Source organism: Macaca mulatta, chromosome 7, assembly GCF_049350105.2.
Source record: "Macaca mulatta isolate MMU2019108-1 chromosome 7, T2T-MMU8v2.0, whole genome shotgun sequence".
Classification (NCBI taxonomy): domain Eukaryota; kingdom Metazoa; phylum Chordata; class Mammalia; order Primates; family Cercopithecidae; genus Macaca; species Macaca mulatta.
Window position 1 is genome coordinate 162,410,909 of NC_133412.1, and position 12,404 is coordinate 162,423,312.

A 12,404-nucleotide genomic window follows, 5' to 3' on the forward strand; every position below is an offset into this window, starting at 1 on the left:
GAGCAGTAAGCTACGATTTCCCCAACTCAACACCTGCCAGGCGCGCTGCTAAGTCTGCGCAGAGGACCATGTTTAACTCCGTAAAGTGGGTATTAGCATCCTTAGTTTCCAGTGGCTCCAAGTGAAGCCTGGAGAAGTTCAGTGATTTACTTAAAGTCACACAGCTAATCACATGCAGAGCAGGGACTGGAATCAAAGTCTGACTCTCAAACTTGAGGTCTTAGCTACATCACCAGACCGACCCTCCTTGGTGATTTCCCTATAACAAGGTCCCTGCTACCCATGCCTATCAGGCCTCTGTAGTGCTCATCACGCCTCTGATTATTTCTTTGTGGCTTTACATCTGAGCGATGTACTTAACATCCCTTGTCCTTCCTTATCGGGGAAGTGGGAATAGTAACTACACCTGCTCCCCATGGCTGTGGGGCTGAGGACACGTGTTAATGCCTGCAGGTGTCAGGACTAGGGCTTGGCCTGAGAGCAATGGCTGTGAAGCTTATTCCTGGTTAGGACCCACACTTCTTGTGTCTGGGAGGCAGCTGCCTGATAGTGCCTGGCACCCAGCCTTCAGAAGGACGAATACTTGCAGGAGAGGAAGGTCACTTGTAGCTGAAGGGGACAAAGGAAGGACACCAGGGAATGTTTTGTGGAAGACAAGGCATCTGATCTAGGACACAAGGGCTGAAGAAGTTGACGGGATGAGAACTGTTTTATCGCACCATGCTGGCCCGGTTTCCTGTAAGCTCATCTACCTTGTGATCCATTTCTAAGAGTTCTGGGGTACATGACCATACTTTTCCCGCCTAGATGAGCCCAACTGTAAGTACTCTTATCCTCCCTCCATAGAGGACACTCCCCACCATCATCATGAACAACTGTGTGGTGATGATGTCCATGAATGTGTCCCATCAGAGAGCTAGCTCCACGAGACAGGGTGTGGTTACTGCTAGGCCCCCAGTGGCTATCGCTGTGTCAGCACGGTGGGCACAACAGATAAACTGAGGAAGTGCAGCAGCAGGTGGAATCACGTGGCCGAGAGTATGTAGCTTGGGAAGTGACTGTGGGTCTCCACGACCATGACTCGCTGGGCACACCCTGAGGATATGGCACCGGTAGAAGGGCTGTGGGGTCAGGATCACCAATGAGATAACAGTAGGGACAATCTCTACCCTGGCTTTTCTCCTGTCACCCTCATGGGCCTTGAGGCTCAGGGAGACTTCAGTTGCACCCCACATAGAAAGTGAAAGGGGAAGGGAAAGAGTCCCTAATGAAAAGGGTGCAGTAGGGAGTGAGGTGAAGGAGTTGCTCTCCTTTGGCCCCAGGGCCAGTGGTATTCTGCTAAATTTAGGCTGGGGGAGAGACTTCGTACTGTTGTGCCCACCAGCAAAATGCACGAGGGTCATTATCAAAATTCAGCCTTTGCTAGATGTCCAAGAGCCTCATGATGAACCCCAACACTTACAAAGTGTGCATTTGTTCATCAAAGTCCCAGTGAGACCCAGAAGGTTCCCAGCTTGTGTCCTGTGCTCCATGATCCCAGACACACACCACCTCCCCCAAATCCTTACAGACACAGCCTGGCTTGCACGCCACACACGCCTGTGTTCATATCCCACTGCTGCTTATCGGTGACTCTGAGCAGGCCGTTTTACTTCTTGAAGCTTCAGCTTCCTCATCTACCTTGCGGGGCTGTGCGAGGATTAAATGAACTGTCCTAAGCACAGAGCAAGGCTGCTTGTGGTGCCTGATCATGTTTACTTGCCATCCGATTCCTGCGACTTCCTGCTGCTATGACTTGTTCGCTCTGAGCAGTCTTGTTTTCTCTTTCTATTCTGGATCAGGAGGCGTATGGGAACCCAGCACCAAGTCAGAGGCAATAGGCCGTTCAAGAGGAGTTCCTCCAGGGCTTGCCTGTGAACACAGCCCCTGAGCTTTGGGGTCTGGCCTCCTCCATATCTGTTTTCTGCAGACTTCCTATTTCTTGGCTGTGTCTTGGGTGCATAAAGATGGCTGGGATAAGATTACCTTGAGGTGTTACCAAATGTGAGACTTGGTAAATGTAATTAATCATACAGCTAGCTACTAACAGTTATTAAAGCGAACGAAAATGAAAGTCTCGTTGTACGGTCCTCTTGATCTTTGCCATTTCAGGGAACTACTATAAAATACAAAAATAATTCACCCACTGAACTAACATCAAACAGTTTCATAGTAAATCTAAGTATAATTGAAAGAGTAAAGTGGGCTATACTTAGCTTTTAGTAAATGGATTCGGTTCTGAATGCTTCTTTTAAAAAATAACTTGGGGCTTACAACTCACGTCACTACCACAGTGAAGCAGAACATGATCCCTCTCTGAACACAGACGGGGAGAATCACGAGAGTGAGAAAGAAAGCAAGTGTTCCACGGTGCTGATTCCTGGTGAATCTAGGTGAAGGGTCTGTGCTATTCATTGTGCTTTTCTTTCCCTTTTTTCCTAAGTTTGAACATTTTTTAAATACAAAGTGTTGGGGAGGGGAATACACTAGAACCAAAGCAATGACGTCAAAGGTGAGCCCCACACTATCACAAGAGGAATGGTTTCGAGCCTGGGAATGTCTCTCTCTTTCTTAAATAGGGAGATTAGCAGCATTGAAGAGGGGGATCCAAATGGAAACTTTCTTCTTAAAGAGATCCCATGGATTAAAGGGAGAACAGAAAAGAGAATGATTCCACGGCCCCTGATGCTGTGTGGGGCAGAGTTCTGGTACCACCTAGAATCACACTGCATGTCAACAGAGTCCAGGACCCAAGTCCCTCTTGGAACACTGGCCGACTTAATCCATTTCACAGAAAAACAGAAGCTCAGCGAGCCTCATGGTTGATGAGTGGGGTGGCTCAGACAATCTCAAAGACGGTTCAAGCAGGAATTCAAAATATCTCCCTGTCACTCCCGAAGAAGGAAGTTTACTGTGATAAAGACAGAAAACAATACATCCACTGACAATATTTCTGGATGAAAACAGGTACACAGACATGACTTCAGGGAGTGAGAATTAAAATATAAATGTCTCTCTTTCTCATTTGATGAATATACCTTCCCTGAGATTGTAGCTTGGGATTATGTAATCCGTAAATTACACACAAAACTCAGCAGGAAGTGACAAGCTCCCTCATTTATTAATAACTTGGTGCAACGTTATTCATGATGGAGAAAGCCAGCTGCACTGACTTGGTGTCAAATCCTTCCCGCCGCGGGGATTGCCATTACAGGACAACAAATGCTTAAAAGAAACCAGCCATTCTCAACATGTTGGAAGGTGAATTTCTAACCACTTTCTTAAAAACCATTCATTAAAATGAACATGTGATCCATCCGAAATGCCTGCAATTTTTCAGTTTTAGCTGAATTTAGGTGTAATGATATAGCAATTAGCATAAATTAGCATACATCAGAGCCACCTGATTTTACTGGGCCTCTAAAAGTTTAACGCACGTGGCTCAACAAAACCACGTGCTATTCATCTCAAATAAAACCTGGTACTCATTCTCTTGTCAGATAGTTGGAAAATATCAAACATAAAAAGTGAGAAATCACATTAGTTCAAACCCAGAATGCGCAGGCTTTTAACTAAAAGTCAAGGTGTAGGTTTATGACATGGCCATTTGCCATTTTTTGTTTGTTTGTTTGTTTAACCAGTTAATTAGGGGTTCCACTACAGTATAACGAGCATGTGGCGTCTCCGCCTCTTACCTGGTGCACTAGGAGTCTCTCTGGAACTAATGGCTCTAACTCTAAAGGGTATCACGTAGGGTAGTTGTCCTCCCCAGGGATTTACTTGAGGACTCTGATCTTTTGCCAAATGTGAAAAGCAGATGGAATGAATGGGACTGTAGAAGCAGGGGACTGGAGCAAGTCCAAAGCTTCTTTTGAAAACCAACTACAAGTAGACATGGAAGAGAAGAGATGACCAGAGACTTCCACCTCCAGCCAAGTGGTAGAGAGACATTTGGAAGGTTCTCTTCTGACTATAATACAAAATATCCTAGATCAAGTATAGTAACTTGTTTTAAAGGCATTGCTGAGTTCACTAGAAAATCAGGGATATTCAGAGAACCACACAAACATACACACAAATAAAACATTTAAAAATAATCTGCAACGTGAGCAATCAGGCAACTAGGCAACTAAGAAAGCCAAAGTTTCTCTATAGCAAACGTCTGCCCTCGCAGAAGAACAAGAACCCAAACTCACTCAGCGGGAGGCAGGAGGGGAGCAGCAGGAAGGTGGATGCTGGCTGCTCTCTGGTTACTGTGCACCCTCTAAGGGCGTTCAAGTGGCCTCAGGTATACTGGTCCCCTGGGCTTCCAACTGAGGTTTCAAAAGCAAATCCTTTCTGGAAGAACAGACTTTAAACCCAAGCCACAGGGAATTTCCATGGATAAGATTTCAAGAACATGGGTTCATAATAAAGAAAATAAAAACAAAAACATTAAACACAATGGGAATAAGCCACCATAAGCAAAGAGACAACAGAACAAAGAAATGATAGAATCTGAACAGCAAAGACTACAAATGTTGAAATAATTAGTTACAGAATGTAAAGTTAGTATGTTTAAAGAAATAAAGGAGGGAATTGAAAAATACTAGAAAGGAAGATCAGACTACATTACAAAGCACTAAACAGAACTTCTAGAGATAAAACATATAATCCTTGAAATTAAAAACATCAATGCAAAGTGTGGTGGCTCACACCTGTAATCTCAGCTACTTAAGATGCTGAGGAGGAAGAAGTGCTTGAGCCCAGGAGATCAAGCCTAGCCGGGACAACATAGTGAGACCCTGCATCAAAAATAAATTAATCTATATTGAAGGTGGTCCTAAAAAACTCAATGTGGCTGAAGAGAAAAATTAGTGAATTGTTATATGGACCTGAAGATACTACACAAAAGGCAGCAGAAAGAGACAGAGATAGAGAATACGGAAGAAAGGTTGGATGAGACGGAACACAGAAAGAAGAACCAATAGAAATCTAACTGGAGTTCCAGTGAAAAGAAAAAATGGGGAAGATTCAATACTTGAATAGAAAATGGCTAGAATTTTCTAGTTTTGATGACAGTACCAATCTTCAGATTCAGAAAGCCAACACATCCCATGCGGGATAAAGAAAATAAAGCCCATACGTAGACACATCACAGTCAAACTTTAGAGCAGACACAAAAAAGACAAAAAGATTTTAAAGTAGTACAAAGAAAACGTATCGCCTAAAGTACTAATTAGGATAAAACAAGTGAAACAGAAGAAAGTGGAACAATATTCTCAAGAGAGAAAATAACTGTCAATCTAGAATTTTATATCCAGTAACACTATCTTCTAAGGGTAAGGGCAAAATACATCTTTTCAGGCAAAAATTCAGGGCTTTAACCTCAAATAAACCCTCACTGTAGGAATTTCTTAAGAACATATTTCAGGAAAGAGAAAAATAATCCAAAATGGAAGATCTGAGATGTAAGAAGAAATGATCAGTAAAGAAAATGTAGGCTGGGTGCTGTAGCTCACGTCTGTAATCCCAGCACTTTGGGAGGCCGAGGGAAGCGAACCACTTGAGCCCAGCAGTTCCAAGACCAGCCTGGCAACATGGGAAAGCCCTGTCTCTACTAAAAATGCAAAAAATTAACTGAACATGGTGGTGCATGCCTGTAGTCCCCACTACTTGGGAGGCTGAGGTGGTAGCATCATTTGAAACTGGGAGGCTGAGGCTGCAGTGAGCTGTGTTCGTGCCACTGCACTCCAGCCTGGGCAACAGGAGTGAGACCCTATCCCAAAAAAGAAAAGAAAATGTGGCCAAGTATTGATTGTACAATACAATAATAATAATGACTAAGTGGTTAAAGACACTATACACACACACACAAAACAAACAAACAAACAAACCAAAAATACCCAGAACTGAAGTACTGGAGAAATGTAGTATATCAATTGGGAGGTGGACAGAACAGAATTTAAAGCATTCCCAGAGCCCTGTATTAATCAGAAGGTTAAAGATATTGATTAACTTTAAATATTTTAAAATATTCATGCTAAACGTTCTAGGATCAACACTAAATGAAGAAAAACAGAATGGGTAACTTCCAAATCATTAGAAGGGGGAAAAAATGGAATGAAGAGTAGGAAAATCAATTTAAAATCATGCCAGAAAAAAAAAGAATCTGAAAAAATGAGGCAAACACAAATGTAAAACGAGATGATAGAACCAAACTCAAAAATGTCAATAAAAATGGGCTAAAAATCTTCAGCTAAAAGGTATAGATCATTAGCTCAAATTTAAAAAAGAAAAAAGAAGCCCTATGCTGTTTGCAAGAGACACTCCTACACAACAGGATAAAGAAAAACAGGTTAAAAGTAAAAGACTGGAACAAGTTATGCTATGCTGGTATAGCACTATTAAAATGAGATCAGATAGATTTCAAGGCAAAAATCATTACTCCAGATAAACAGTCATTCAACATTCTAAAGATTCAACCCATCAGGAAGATAAAACAATTCTAAATGTGCATAGTTCCAATAAAATACCTTCAAAATATATATGCCTAAAATTGAAAGAGGTACCAGAAGAAATAGTCAAATCTACATTGGAATGGCAGAGTTTAATACATCCCTTTCAGTATACAGTTGATCAAACTGACACACACACACACACAAAAGTTTCGTATGGAGATTTGACTTATTGGACATAAACATAGAACATGAGCTAATAATGGAAAAGACATATTTTTTGATGCACACATGATATTTTTTATTTTTATCTACCTATTTATTTTTCATTTATAACTGAGACAGATGGGGGGTCTTACTATGTAAACCAGACTGGTCTTGAACTCATGACCTCAAGCAATCTCCCACGTCAGCTTCCCAAACTGTGGGATTATAGTTGTCAGCCACCAAGCCTGGCTGAAATATTTTTTAAAAATTGATATATACTAGACCATACAGCAAGTGTCAACAAATCTCAAAGAAGCAATATTGTACAGATAAATTCTCTGACCACAACGTATTGAAATTAACAGTCAATGTTGAGAGATAACTAAACACAAAAATAAAAAACAACCATCTTCTCTTTAGTTTGGAAATTCAAAGAACACATTTTAAAAATACCCATGGATCAAAGAAAAAATCAAAATGGCAATTAGAAAATACACCTTAACAATAATTAAAATAAATAATACCAAAACCGATAGAATGCAAAAAGCAGTAGGGTGAGGAAAATTATAACCTTGAACTTGTATAGAAGAAGAAGAAGAAAGGCTTGAAATAAAAGTACCCAGTCTAGACAAAGAAAAACAGAATAAATCCAAAAAAGAAAGGAAATTATAAATAGCAGAAATCAATGGAATAAAGAATAAATGCAAAGTAGAGCTAACTTAAAAAGTTGATTCTTTGAAAAAAAAATCTATGGCGAGATTAACTAAGCAAAAGAGAAATGATACAAATGAAATAAGGAATAAAAAAGGGACATAGTTACAGAAGATGTTTTGAAATATGACAAGGTATATTATGAATAATTCTTTGCCAATATATTTGAAAACTGAGGTGACGTGGACGAACTCCTAGAGTTGCCAAAAGAAATTCAAAAGGAAATTTAAAAGCACAAGTCATCCTATTATCATTACGTAAATTAAATCAATAGTTAAAAATCATCCCACAAGGAAAACACCAGTGCCAGACTATTTTGCAAGCAAGTTCCAACAAACATTAAGCAATAGATATTTCCAGTCTTAGACAAACTCTTTCAGAGTTTATCTGAAAGAGTGAATATGCCTCAACTCCTTTTCTGAGGCTAATGTAATCTTGACAATACACTAGATAAAGACAGAACAAGAGACGTGAGTTATAAACAAAGACACAAAATTCATAAATAAAACATTAGCTTGGCAACTCTAGTAATGTGTAAAAAAAAGTATCATAAGCAAGTATATTCAGAAATGCAAGTTTTGTTCAAAATGACAAATTTATAGTGTAATTCACCAGACTAAAAAAAAAAAAGAAAAATTTTATAGTTATCTTAACGATGCAAACTTTTTTTTTATGAAACTCAATAACCACTCATGATAAAATATCACAGCAAACTATGAATAGAATAATTTTATGATAAAGCATATTTCCTAAGAAACCTTTAACTAATATCCTATCCATTGTGAATCAGTAACATGGGTCCATTTAAAATATGAAATAACACAAAGATGCCTGTTATCATAACTTCTATTTAGAGGTCCTGGACTGTGCAATAGGACAGGAAAAAGAAAAGATACAATAATTAGGGGAAAAAACCCCACCAGTATTGACAGAAGATATGATTTGTGCACAGAAGAATCTATAAATTGTTAGAATTACTAATGCCGTTTATTTAGCAAGGTTGCTGGAAAAAAAAAATCAATAATGTGAAATACATTGCATTTCCATATATTAGCTGCAAGTAGAAAATATATCATATTAATTTGTAAAATTTGTAACAGCATGAAAAAGAATCTATTCTATGTAGAACAAATCTAACTGAACAGGCATAAGAACTTTAGGGAAAAAAATCATAAAGGTATAATGAGAGGCACTGAAGATTTAAATAAATGGAGAACTACACACACTCATGGACTGAAAGATGCAAAAAGGAAGTTTTGTTGTTAAGAGTTAGGGTCTCACTATATTCAGGCTGGCCTCAAACTCCCAGCTTAAGCAATCTTCTCGCCTCAGCCTCCTGAGTAGCTGGGACTACAGGTACATGCCACTGCACCTGGCTTTCAATATAGGAGTATTAATCCACAACAAGTTGATCTACACATTCCATACAATTCCAGTCAGGAATCACAATAGGGTGTCTTTTGTTCTTCTTGTTTGCACACCCCCTTGCAGTTTATCAAGCTGATTATAAAATTTATATGCAACTGCAAAGAGCCAAGAATAGCAAATACACTTTAAAAAGAACAAAGTGGGAGAACATGTGCTCCCAGACTTAAGAACTTACAAAGATATAATACTTCAGACACTGGGGTATTGCCATGGTACAGGAAAATATGAAATAGGACCAAGAGCCCCCAAAATAAACCCACGAATATTAGGAAACCTGATATATATCAGAGCTAGCATTTCATATCAGTGGGAAAAAGAGGGGCTACTTAATAAGTGATGCTGGGATAACTGTTTATTATTTGAAAAATATTTAAATGTATCTCTATCTTACTTCGTAACTCCAGATGGATTACAGACTCAAATAATAAGACTTAAATGTGAAACAAAAAACTTTAAACCTTTTAGAAAAAAAACTATAGGAGACTAGATGACCACAGAGTAGGGAGATAAATCTTTAAGACACCAGATTTCATAACAAGATTGATACATGTGATTAATAAGAATGGAAATTGAGGCCGGGCGCGGTGGCTCAAGCCTGTAATCCCAGCACTTTGGGAGGCCGAGACGGGCGGATCACGAGGTCAGGAGATCGAGACCATCCTGGCTAACACGGTGAAACCCCGTCTCTACTTAAAAAAAAAAAAATACAAAAAACTAGCCAGGCGAGGTGGCGGGCACCTGTAGTCCCAGCTACTCGGGAGGCTGAGGCAGGAGAATGGCGTAAACCCAGGAGGCGGAGCTTGCAGTGAGCTGAGATCCGGCCACTGCACTCCAGCCTGGGCGACAGAGCGAGACTCCGTCTCAAAAAAAAAAACAAAAACAAAAGAATGGAAATTGAAAGAGAGTGAAAAGACCATCCGCGAACTTAGAAAATCTGCAACATATGTACTCAATACAAGATTGATATGTAGACTATATCAAGAACTCCTAGGAAGAGAAGAAAAAAGGGAACCCAGTAGAAAAATGAGCAAAATGCTAAACAGGAAATCCATAAAATAATATATTCAAAGAGACCGTTAAATATATGAAAAACTGTGCAACATCTTTAGTAACAAGGGAAACACAAATTAAAGTACAATGAGATACCATTACATACCTACTAGATTGGTTGAAATGACAAAGCATGACAATTCTAAATGTGTGTGAAGATGTGGAGGACTAGGGACTATCACACTCTGTTGGTGGCAATGTAATTGGAAACAAGCACTTTACAAAACAATGTAGCATTACCTTGTAAAGCTGAGCATGTACATACATATACTATAAACCAACAATTTCACCGCTAGACATCTTAAATGAATTTGAGACACGTATAAGAATCTCCACAGCAGCACTGCTTGTAATAGCAAAGAACTATTAATGATCCAAATGTCTTTTTTAAAAAAATGATGGTATAATCACATAATGGGATATTATATAGCATGAAAATGACTCAATTACAGTTATATGTCACAAAACAAAGAAACCTAATATGAATTAAAAAGAAAAAACAAAGTTAAAAAAGACACAGTATCATTCTAGTTATTTAAAAAACTCAGGGCTGGGCACTGTGGCTCACACCTGTAATCCTAGCACTTTGGGAGGCTGAGGTGTGTGGACTGTTTGAGCTCAGGAGCTCGAGACCAGCCTGGGCAACATGGCAAGATGTCATCTCTACAAAGAATAGAAAAATTAGCCAGGAGCGGTGGTGAGTGCCTGTAGTCCCAAATACTTGGAAGGCTGAGAAGTGGGAGGACGAGGCTGCAGCGAGCCGTGACTGTGCCACTGCACTCTGGTGGGGGTGACAAAGTGAGACCCTGTCTCAAATAAATAAAGAAATAAAGAAATAAAAATAAAAAGAGAGCAGCCTCCCCAAACCATAAAGATGAACACTACAAAGAATGATAAGAAACACTAAGGAGCATGCAGAGAATCATTTAATACAAGTTGCATAAAATACTTCTCACCAGGTATCAAATTCTACCTAGGAGAGAGAGGCCATTTAGGTCATTCGTTAAACTGATTTAACTTGTTAGTTTACAGTTCTTCCCTACCTTTTTCACAAAATCCAGTCTAATTCTACCTGTGCCTCAGCTGTAAAATCAAGGTGAGGTTTAAGAACCCTTCCGTCAGCCCTAGAATCTGCAATCTGGAGGATGCATGGCTAAAAAGGTGAAGGATGTCCAGGGGGCAGGTGGTTAGCCCTTCCTGGAAGCATCCAGGATCAACTCTTAAGAGTTCTAACTCAATGGTAATCTCCAGGGGTCCACAATTTTCTCCCAGGAGCTGCAAACTGCTCCCCTAAACCACTGAGATAAACATGATTTCCTTTTTGCAAGAGATCACACAACACAAATAGGAGTGATCCTAAAACTCTCCTCCATGAATTATTTTGCATTTAAACCAGTTCAGAATCATAGGGAGTTTGGAGGATTTCTAGACACAACATGAAAAAGAGCCACCAGGACTTTCAAAGGCATTAACAAATGTCATTGATATGAAATATGAGGAGCAGCTCTAGAATGCTGATCAAATTTCACAGTTTGCTGGTTGTTGTTTAAATTTCTGGACCAGAAGGGCCCAAAGCAAAAACTATGCTTGCTGAAACGCACCCAGGAGGGAATTCAGTGCATGCTTTGTGTGACTGGCATTCTTTTCCTCCTTCCCCTTAAACCTAGCTCTTTAGTATTTTCTCCTCTCCTCCCACTACAAAGCAAAATCTAATACTGGGTTTTTTAATCGCCTCCAAAGACCATGATTTCAAAGACAAAGGCCAACAGGTGTTTGGTCTTTAAATACAGAACAAAATACAACACTAGAAAAGATCAGCAGCCAATCTGCCCTCAAGTTACATAATTGGACTACAACCCTATCTTAATACCAAAGGTTGCCACCTTCCTACACTCCTGATACAAACATCTTCTCAAGAGAGGAGACAAGACAGCCGACCCAGAGCAGAACTTAGGCTGAAGGATGGGTTTTCCTGATGATTCTATTTTGACATGACCTTAAGAATTAACGTTTTCTACTCCAGTCAGACCATTAATGCCTGACCTGCTTCATGTTCCATGGGAAGTGCAGTTTTCACTTGAGGTTGCTGGAGATCCAAATAAAATTAAGCAGCCTTAGATGGTGACTGGATGAAACTCTTGTATAATTTGGTAACAGGTAGGGTGGTCTAGACTTGTAGTCCAGATGATGGCCAGCACTCTTGAAAGCCAATGGCTTTGCCAACAAATGTACACTGTGCTGAAAGGTGGCATGGATTCAATCTAAGCCTTTTCCTAAGGTTTTGGGGTACCTGAGGTTCCAGTGCTCAGGAAGGAAACCTGGGAAGGTCTGTGGGAGACAGGCTAGGTAAATCCATAGGGCTTTCCACATTACTTATCGAACACCTACATAATGCTGACTACGTGCCAGGCACACAGCTGTGTGTGAATCCAAATAACCCATGAGGAGACACACGTTTCCTTTTGAGAAGCCTGTGGGCACTTCCCCGAGGTCACACGGCTGTAGGCGACGGACCCAGGAAATGTGGTTACT

General features: G+C 40.1%; 1 protein-coding gene across 30 annotated transcripts in view; it reads right to left on the reverse strand.

The window, feature by feature from the left end:
• The window catches only part of FOXN3 (forkhead box N3), a 468,244-nt gene that overhangs the window by 7,486 nt on the left and 448,354 nt on the right, over positions 1 to 12,404 (reverse strand). The gene's annotated exons all lie outside the window — the stretch shown is intronic.